The following is a 9,035-nucleotide window of genomic DNA, read 5'->3' on the forward strand; positions in this document are numbered from 1 at the left end:
TGTTTGTATATTTTGATGGAGGCGCAATGGCCCAGTGGTTAGGGCAGCGGACTTGCGGTCATAGGATTGCAGTTTCAATTCCCAGACTGGGCGTTGTTAGTGTTTATTGAGTGAAAACACCAAAAGCTCCACGAGGCTCCGGCAGGGGATGGTGGCGAACTCTGCTGTACTCTTTCACCACAACTTTCTCTCACTCTTACTTCCTGTTTCTGTTGTACCTGTATTTCAAAGGGCCAGCCTTGTCACACTCTGTGTCACGCTTGATCTCCCCGAGAACTACATTAAGGGTACACGTGTCTGTGGAGTGCTCAGCCACTTGCATGTTAATTTCACGAGCAGGCTGTTCCATTGATCGGATCAACTGGAACCCTCGACGTCGTAAGTGATGGAGTGCCAACACATATTTTGATATTTCTTAAAAACCATCTTGACCAGTAGAGTAGTGGAACTGGGGACTGTGAGATAATATAACCTTTCTTGGAAACAGGTATGGGTTAGCAACAGGAAGGGAAACTGGTTTACAGAAAATCTACTTCAACAAATCCCATCTGACATATGCACAGCATGGAAAAGTAGACATTAAATGATGATGATGGTTGTGTGTGTGTGTGTGTGTGTGTGTCTGAGCAAGAAGAGAGAGGCATATGTGGTTAGGTAGTTTGCTTTCCAACCATGTGGTTTCAGGTTCAGTCCCAGTGTGTGGCACCTGGATAAATATCTTCTACTATAGCTCCAGGCTAACCAAATGTTAGTGCGTGGATTTGGTAGACAGAAACTGAAAGGCCATGAGCTGGCAGAAACGATAGCACGCCGGGCGAAATGCTTAGCGGTATTTCGTCTGCCGTTACGTTCTGGGTTCAAATTCCGCCGCGGTTGACTTTGCCTTTCATCCTTTCGGGGTCGATAAATTAAGTATCAGTTACGTACTGGGGTCGATGAATCGACTTAATACCTTTGTCTGTCCTTGTTTGTCCCCTCTGTGTGTAGCCCCTTATGGGCAGTAAAGAAATAAGAAACTGAAAGGCCATCATATGTGTGTGTGTGTGTGAGAGAGAGAGAGAGAGAGAGCAAACTTTTAATCACTCATACAAGTAGGCTTACATTATCATCATAGTTCTTTATATATACCCTCTAAATTAGAAATTTACATATTTTTAAAGAGATTTACATATTTTTAAAGAGATTTACATATTTTCAAAGTCACTTTTAGCTTTCTATATCATCTCTAGTATCCCCTACTCTTACAGTTTTGTATTCCCCATGACTTTTTTTCTTTTATTTTGAGACCTTCAAGATTAATGCACGGCTTAGTGGTTAGGTTGTTGCATTCACAATCACAAGATTGTAGTTTCAATTTCTAAATTGGGCAGTGCATTATGTCCTTAAGCAAAACACTTCATTTCACATTGCTCCAGCCCACTCAGTTGTAAATAAGTATCCCTGCGACTGACTATCATCCTGTTCGAGGGGAATGTTGTGACCTTGGTCGCTTATACTGGGTAACCATCCCTGTGAGTCCTAGGGCTTGAATCAATGATGTTCAGGTATTTATGATGAGGAGGATGAAGACTGATTGGAGAAAGATGCCCTAAAACCACAACTGCTGTGAATGCTTGCAAGAGAGTGGGATCTTCCAAAGTCTCTTGGGAGCCAGGTGATGGTATTAAATTGATGATTAAGTCTACCACCCAAGTTGGCCACAGTGGGATTTGAACTCAGAATGCAAAGAGCTGAATAGATTGTGTAAAGTCTTGTGTTTGGTATGACTGAATCTAGCAATTCATCACCCTTAACTGGTACTTTATTGATCCTGGAAGGAGGGTACCTGTGGAAGAGTAAGCCCAGGGAGATATGGGCCAAAATGGTGAGAAAGAATCTTTGGACACTGGGCCACAGTGAAGAAATGCCAAGGGACCAGGAAATGTGATTTGCTGTACTTGTTAAGACGTGTCAAACTAAATAAAATTGCTGTCTTCCACATATACAGGCTTGTTCTTTCAGGTGCTGATGCCACTTAAAAAGCAGCCAACACACTCTGTTAAGCGGTTAGCGTTAAGAAGGGCATCCAGCCGTAGAAACCATACACTTGGAGTCTGACCAGCTCCATGTCAAACAGTCCATCCCATGCCAGCATGGAAAGTGGACATTATGATGAAGGATGAAAAGTAAAGTTGATCTCAGCAGGAATTGAGTTCAGAATGCCAAGAACTGGAATAAATACTGCAAGGCAATTTGTTTGATACTGTACCAATACAATTCCATAGATTGGTGGTTATCAACTGGGGTCCATATAAGATTTTGTTGACATTTATCTGCAATAAATTGGTTATACTTCTACAATACACAAAATATTTTAATCATATTTATACAATTCTTAATAATATTTAATTATGAAAATATAATAGGATTTTTTAAACATTAAATGGCTGGTAGTGTCTATCCAAATAAAATAAGAATCAAAGAGGTCCATAGGTGAAAAATGGTTGAGAAATACTGTTAAAAATGATAATGTAGTAAATTTGAAAGGTAGTAGCATATTAGGAATGCTTTCATATATATAGCATGCTTTAGGCCCTCAACACTGATAGAATCATAAGGGTGTCATCTTGGGTATTTTTAGACCTAGTGGTCAATTTCTTTCAGAAAAACAAGCATACAGGAAAAAAAGTGAGAGGGAGAAAGAATTTTTGTAGATCCTCACTTCCCCAAGTAATTCTAACACCTTGAGAAAGAAGGGGAAACTCACTTTGGTAATTACTGTATCCCACCTTGGTTACCACTATTATACAAACACTTTTTGGTAGGAAGTAGCATTCAGTTTGGTAAGCACTGTTATTCTAACACCTCTTGGGGGAAGGTACCACTCAATTTAGTAATCATCTCTTGGAAGGAGGTAATACTTATTTCCATAATCACTGCCATACCAACACTAATTTGGAGGAGGCACTCACTTTGGTAACCATTGCTATACATTGCTTCTTAACTCTTTTTATTTAGTATCTGTTATCTTTTACTTGTTCCAGTCATTAGACTGCGGCCATGCTAGGGCACCACCTTGAATTTTTAATCGAATGAATCGACCGCAGTACTTCTTTTTTAAATTTGGTACTTATTCTATCAGTATCTTTTGCCAAACTGCTAAGTTATGGGGATGCAACCACACCAACACTGGTTGTCAGGTGGGGGTGCAAACACAGACAGAAAGACATATACGCTCATAGATATACCTACATACATACATACATGTATATATATACAACAGGCTTCTTTCAGTTTCTGTCTGCCAAATTCATTCACTGGGTTTCGGTCGGATCGAGACTATAGAAGAAAGTTTCTTACCACACAACCACACTTTTGTAATTGTCATTGTTTTTGTTCTTATTGTTTCGGGTTAATTGTTTTATATATTTACAATCTTCTGCCAACATGGCAGGACTTTAGTATAATTTGTCCTCTTAAGATCTTGATCGGACCAAGGTGTGAGGGATAGCGTTGACTTGCATTTAAAAAAAAAAATTTTTCAAGTTTTTGGGGGGGTTTGTTTTACCCAGTGTCAACTCTATCCCTGGAGCTTCAACCATTCATAATTGATCTGATTGCACATGGTGAACTAAGAGTATACAAAAAGATATGTTAGTGTCTAAAAATCTAAGGTTCATACAGCAGCTAGGCACCTGGGTTCCAAGTGGGTCCCCCTGATCAGTCTTTGTGAACATTGTAGGCTTGATGAGGCAGTAAATGGCTATTTGTACAGACAGACACTGAATTGAGTCTTGATCCATGTACAGTGACAAACCTTCTGGTTGTAGATATTATTATGACCATCACAATACATAAAAGGAAACCAGATAAGCTTTGTCTGGACTCTTAGCATACATGTTTTGTGCTTCAGGGTAGGCAACTCCCCAGCGACTTTTGATATAGAGAGCCATGGGTCATTGAGTGCGGAGGCCTACCTTGCTGAGATTAGTCTTTGAATTGTAGTTCATTAATGCATATAAGTATATATTTATAAAATCAGTGAGTTACTGGAGGTTGCACTGATTATAACCTGCTAATACTGTTTGTGTTGGGGCTTGTGAAAAGGAATTAACCAGGTTATTTGATTTGAATTTCTGAGAGGTGGAATTATCAATATTATATACACTGATCCTCTATCATACTTTCATATCCCTCAGTATTACAATTGAGGGGTGTTGTCTTGAGAGTACTCTGTAACCTCACCAATGCTGACACCATGAGAAAAGCACCTGGCCACTGAAACAAATAAAAGAATATAAATATAGAGTTTCCAAGATTTATTTATGTTTAACAACTGAATGAATTTAATAAAAGCATCTAAATATGAAATGTCGTGAAAATTGTTCAAACTGAAGTCCTTCTTGAGTGACACATTTTTCCATTTAAGTCAATACAGAATTACAGATAGTATTTATCATCATCGTCATCGTTTAACGTCCGCTTTCCATGCTAGCGTGGGTTGGACGATTTGACTGAGGACTGGTGAAACCGGATGGCAACACCAGGCTCCAATCTAATTTGGCAGAGTTTCTACAGCTGGATGCCCTTCCTAACGCCAACCACTCAGAGAGTGTAGTGGGTGCTTTTACGTGTCACCCGCACGAAAACGGCCACGCTCGAAATGGTGTCTTTTATGTGCCACCCGCACAAGAGCCAGTCCAGGGGCACTGGCAACGATCTCGCTCGATTTACTATCGAGTGACATTTGGTCAACCCTGTATAGGTTGACTGCCCTAGGGATTGAAATCATGCCCACTAGCTAAACCACTACACTCAACACTTTATTCACTATCTCACAGTGATTATAACAACCAAGAAGAGGACATTAGTCTAAATATATTTGTGTATATCCTGGTTATGTTTAAAGTTCTTCAACAGCTGTCACAATCATAATCCCGGATGATCAAATAACCTTACTAGGTAGGGCAGGTAACTGTTATTGCCATATATAAAAGTACAAAATATTTGAACTTGGGCTTTCATAAGTCAAACACAACTTGTATTTTGACCCAAATTCTTTATATGAAAATAGCTAAGTGCAAATATAATGGCATGTTTATTTAATAGCATATTTGTAGAAATGGTGGTGTAGGTTGTTTGTCATTCTATATAGCAATAATCAACTTGCTTTATAAAATTATTACTAATAGGTTTCGCAATTGATTGATTTTATAATGTGAGTATTTGGTATTGACTAAAAGTGTTTGAAGGAACACTGTGTGTGTTGGGGTTAATTGAATTATTAAAGAGAAGGTTGCTAATAAAAAAAAAATACAGGAAAATGAATGGGTGAGAGAACAGTATCATGACTAACTAACCTAGCAACTTGGCATCATTATGTTATGAATAGCAGTCACTTTACCTATAAGTTTTTACACAATAGGACTTGCATATTGACTAACATGCTTATTCCTAATATGACTGACTGGCTAATATATCAATTTAGGACTAACCTGTTCATTTAATCTCTACAATTTGAATAATCAATGATCTAATAGCTTAGAAGTTTCATATTTTTCATCTTATCCAACATTTACAAAGCAACGAATTTGAGTACTTTACCAAGAAGTGGTGTGTAAAGAGTTAAGGTAGTTAACCTCTCGTTATCACACTTAGAAGTAGAGACAGCAGTTGGTTATAATGAATGTCTGCTTTTTAGAAACATCATGAGGTCAAAGTATTGAATAACTAATTGTTATATTGTTTTTGAGTTCAATGTCTGATGGAACCATTGTTATTTTCTTAGACAAACCACAACACACACAAATAAAAGAGGAAAAAGATTAGCAACTATTTTGCTCAAGTTTATGAACATGAAAATAACATGATTATGACAGCTAATGAACTTGAAAAGAGATATTAAATAAAAGCTGACGCAAATCTCTTACCAAAGAACACTGGAAAATCCTATACAATACTGAAATAAAATCAAAAAAGAAACTAGTTCACTGAGAAGGTTGTTGGACAGTTTGACAGGAGTTGATTAGCCAGAGGACTACACCAAGCTCCACTGTCTGCTTTGACATGTCTTCTACAGTTGGATTCTTTGTAGAGTGTACTAGATGCTTTTTACATGGCATGAGCACCAGCAAAGGTTTGCTTTGGCATGATTTTTACAACTGGATGCTCTTCCTAATGCCAACCACTTTTACAGAGCGGACTGGGTGCTTTTTATGTGGCACCAGCACCAGCGAGGTCTGCTTCAGCATAGTTTTTATGGTTGGTTGTCCTTCTAAATACAATCACTTTACAGAGTGAACTGGGTGCATTTTACTTGGCACCAGCACTGTTGAGGTCACCAAATAACTTGCAAGACAAAGATCCTTTGAGAGGTGGGTGATATTGAAGGAAGTGACTTTGTTCCAAGTGATGAGAGGTAAGAGTATGACAGAGGAACAGATACAGGTGTTTTGTTGTAGAGAAGATATATAGTTACCTCATTTAGAGGGAGAGGGAGAGTGAGAGAGATGGTGGCATATTCTCAAGGTACAAGGATGTGAATATAAATGGAAAGGTAGAGGATTGTCCACAGTAGGGAGTCCATGTGAAAGCAAAAGGAGGGAACGGGAAATGCAGTGACTGGTGAAACTCAGGTATGCAAGTGGGGGATAACAGGATAGGAATGATACAGTTGGCAGGGTGGGCAGGAGTGGGGGAGGGGATGAGATAAGCATAGTGCATGAAGAAGAGGAGATGTAGTTTGATTTATTGGGGTAGGGTGTGTGAAAAATTGGGTGGAACATACAGCACTTCCAGAACTGTTATGCTGAGGTGGGCATGTCTTCTCAAGAGCCTCATATTGACAGATATCTTGGTCCCTTGTCATTTCATCCATGAGTCCAAATTGACCAAATGAATGTATACAGTTAGAAAGCTTGCACTGTTTTAGTTACAAAACCTTTCAGTATTGCTCATATCATTAGAATCCATTCAGGCAAAAGTACATATAATTGTAAAAAAAAAAGAAAGAAAGAAGGAAAGAAAAAAATACACAAAAAAACTCATCTAACGTTCCATATGACTCAGCTTATGTAAACAAAGTGAAGGAGAAATAGGCAACAAATTTTAATTTATGGCTTCACAAGTTTCTTTTTACTTGGTCAATATAACAACAGACTCGCTCTGGTGCACTGATTTGGTTTTGACTCTGAATGCATACTTGTGACATATATTTTACAAAATATTTTAAGTACACTATTTACATTAGTCAGACTGGTGTACTCATCTCGATTGTTGCTTTCATTACATTTCGGCTGTTGAACGCTCCAGCCTTCTTCAGGTGTCTTGTGACTCACCTTAATGCCTTGCCTGGGATTGGACTCAGAATCTCTAGGTGACTGTACTGCATTAACCAATGCTTTGTCATCCACAATGCTAAATTCACTCTGTCACTGCCAACAGGCATAGTGTAGTAGATAAAGGTGTTGGTTAATGCTGGGCAGTCTCCTAGAAGTTCTAAGTTCAGTCCCAGGTAAGGCACTAAAGTGAATCAGAAGACACCTGAAAAAGACTGGATTGGGCAATAGCTGAAATGTAGTGAAAACAACAATCAAGATGAGGACACCAGTCTGATTCATGTAAACATTGTATATAATACAAATTCCTAATCTCAGAAATAGAGAATTGAAGATTATTTTAAATTTAAAAAAATACTAATAAAAATTATTTTTTATAAAATTGAATCAGGAGATGAGCCAGATCCAAGCCATGAGTTCCTCTGTGTTTGACACATCTGGTATATGCTGTATTTTGAGATATAACTTGGATAATGGGTTCAGATTGTTACCAAGCATTTCCATTTTACAGATGTAAATTTACAATCATTCAAACGTCTGAAACACTTCCGGTCCCAACAAGCATTTTCAATAAAGGATTCTCAACTGTATTTATTTTATTGATCTTGCTTTCTCTCACAGCACAAAATCAACATACATTTCTATTTTATTTAATATCCAAGATACTGTGAATTAAGTGTCTGTGTTTGCCATGGATACATTGTACAGTAACTGGAGACACCTCTGTTCCTGTACGTTGGTTGTCAATCACCTTATCAGCTCAGTAAGATGTTTTACTTAATGATTTATTTTGTTTTTTAATGACAATAAATATGAATTGTTATTGTTTTAACCCATGTCAGTCTTAATCAAGAACATCCTGTCTACAATCACCTCATCATTATTTTTTCAAGCATAATATATCTTGGACTACATTTCCTAAAGTGAGCATTTTTTTTTTCAATTTTCCACACAACAAGATTTGATATAAGGGAAATTTAGTCACTATTTCCAGCTGGCAGAGAGCAACCGAATAATGATTTTCTTGTGTTGACAAACAGTATAGAAAAGACAGAAAAAGAAATGAAAATTATCTTGGAATGAAAAAGAGGAAAATTATTGAATAATATAATGAGGACATTAGTTTTACATACAAAATCTTTTATTTTCTATCTTTCACTTGTTTCAGTTACTGAATTGCAGCCCCTGCTGGAGCATCGCCTTGAATGGCTTAGCTGAACAAATTCACCCCAGTACTTAATTTTTAAGCTTGGTACTTATTCTATCAATCTCTTTTGTCAAACTGCTATGTTGCCGGGATGGAAAGAAATCAACATTGGTTGTCAAGTGGAGGTGGGGGAAAAACACAAAGACACACACACACATATATACACCTATACAACATCAAAGGCAGGTTAACTAGCAAGTTAGTTTTTGTTTGTGGCAGATGTTCAGGTGCAATAAAGACTGCAAACAAACAGGAAACAACTTCTATCTCATTCCAGGGTGAAAAACTAGAGGTAGTCGATAGCTTCCGCTATCTGGGCGACCAAGTTAGTAGTGGGGGTGGGTGCGCTGAAAGTGTAGCTGCTAGAATAAGAATAGCCTGGGCAAAGTTTAGAGAGCTCTTACCCCTGCTGGCGACAAAGGGACTCTCACTCAGAGTAAAAGGCAGACTGTATGACGCATGCGTACGAACAACCATGCTACATGGCAGTGAAACATGGGCTGTAACTGCTG

The sequence above is a fragment of the Octopus bimaculoides genome, chromosome 18 (genome assembly GCF_001194135.2).
Source record: "Octopus bimaculoides isolate UCB-OBI-ISO-001 chromosome 18, ASM119413v2, whole genome shotgun sequence".
Taxonomy (NCBI): domain Eukaryota; kingdom Metazoa; phylum Mollusca; class Cephalopoda; order Octopoda; family Octopodidae; genus Octopus; species Octopus bimaculoides.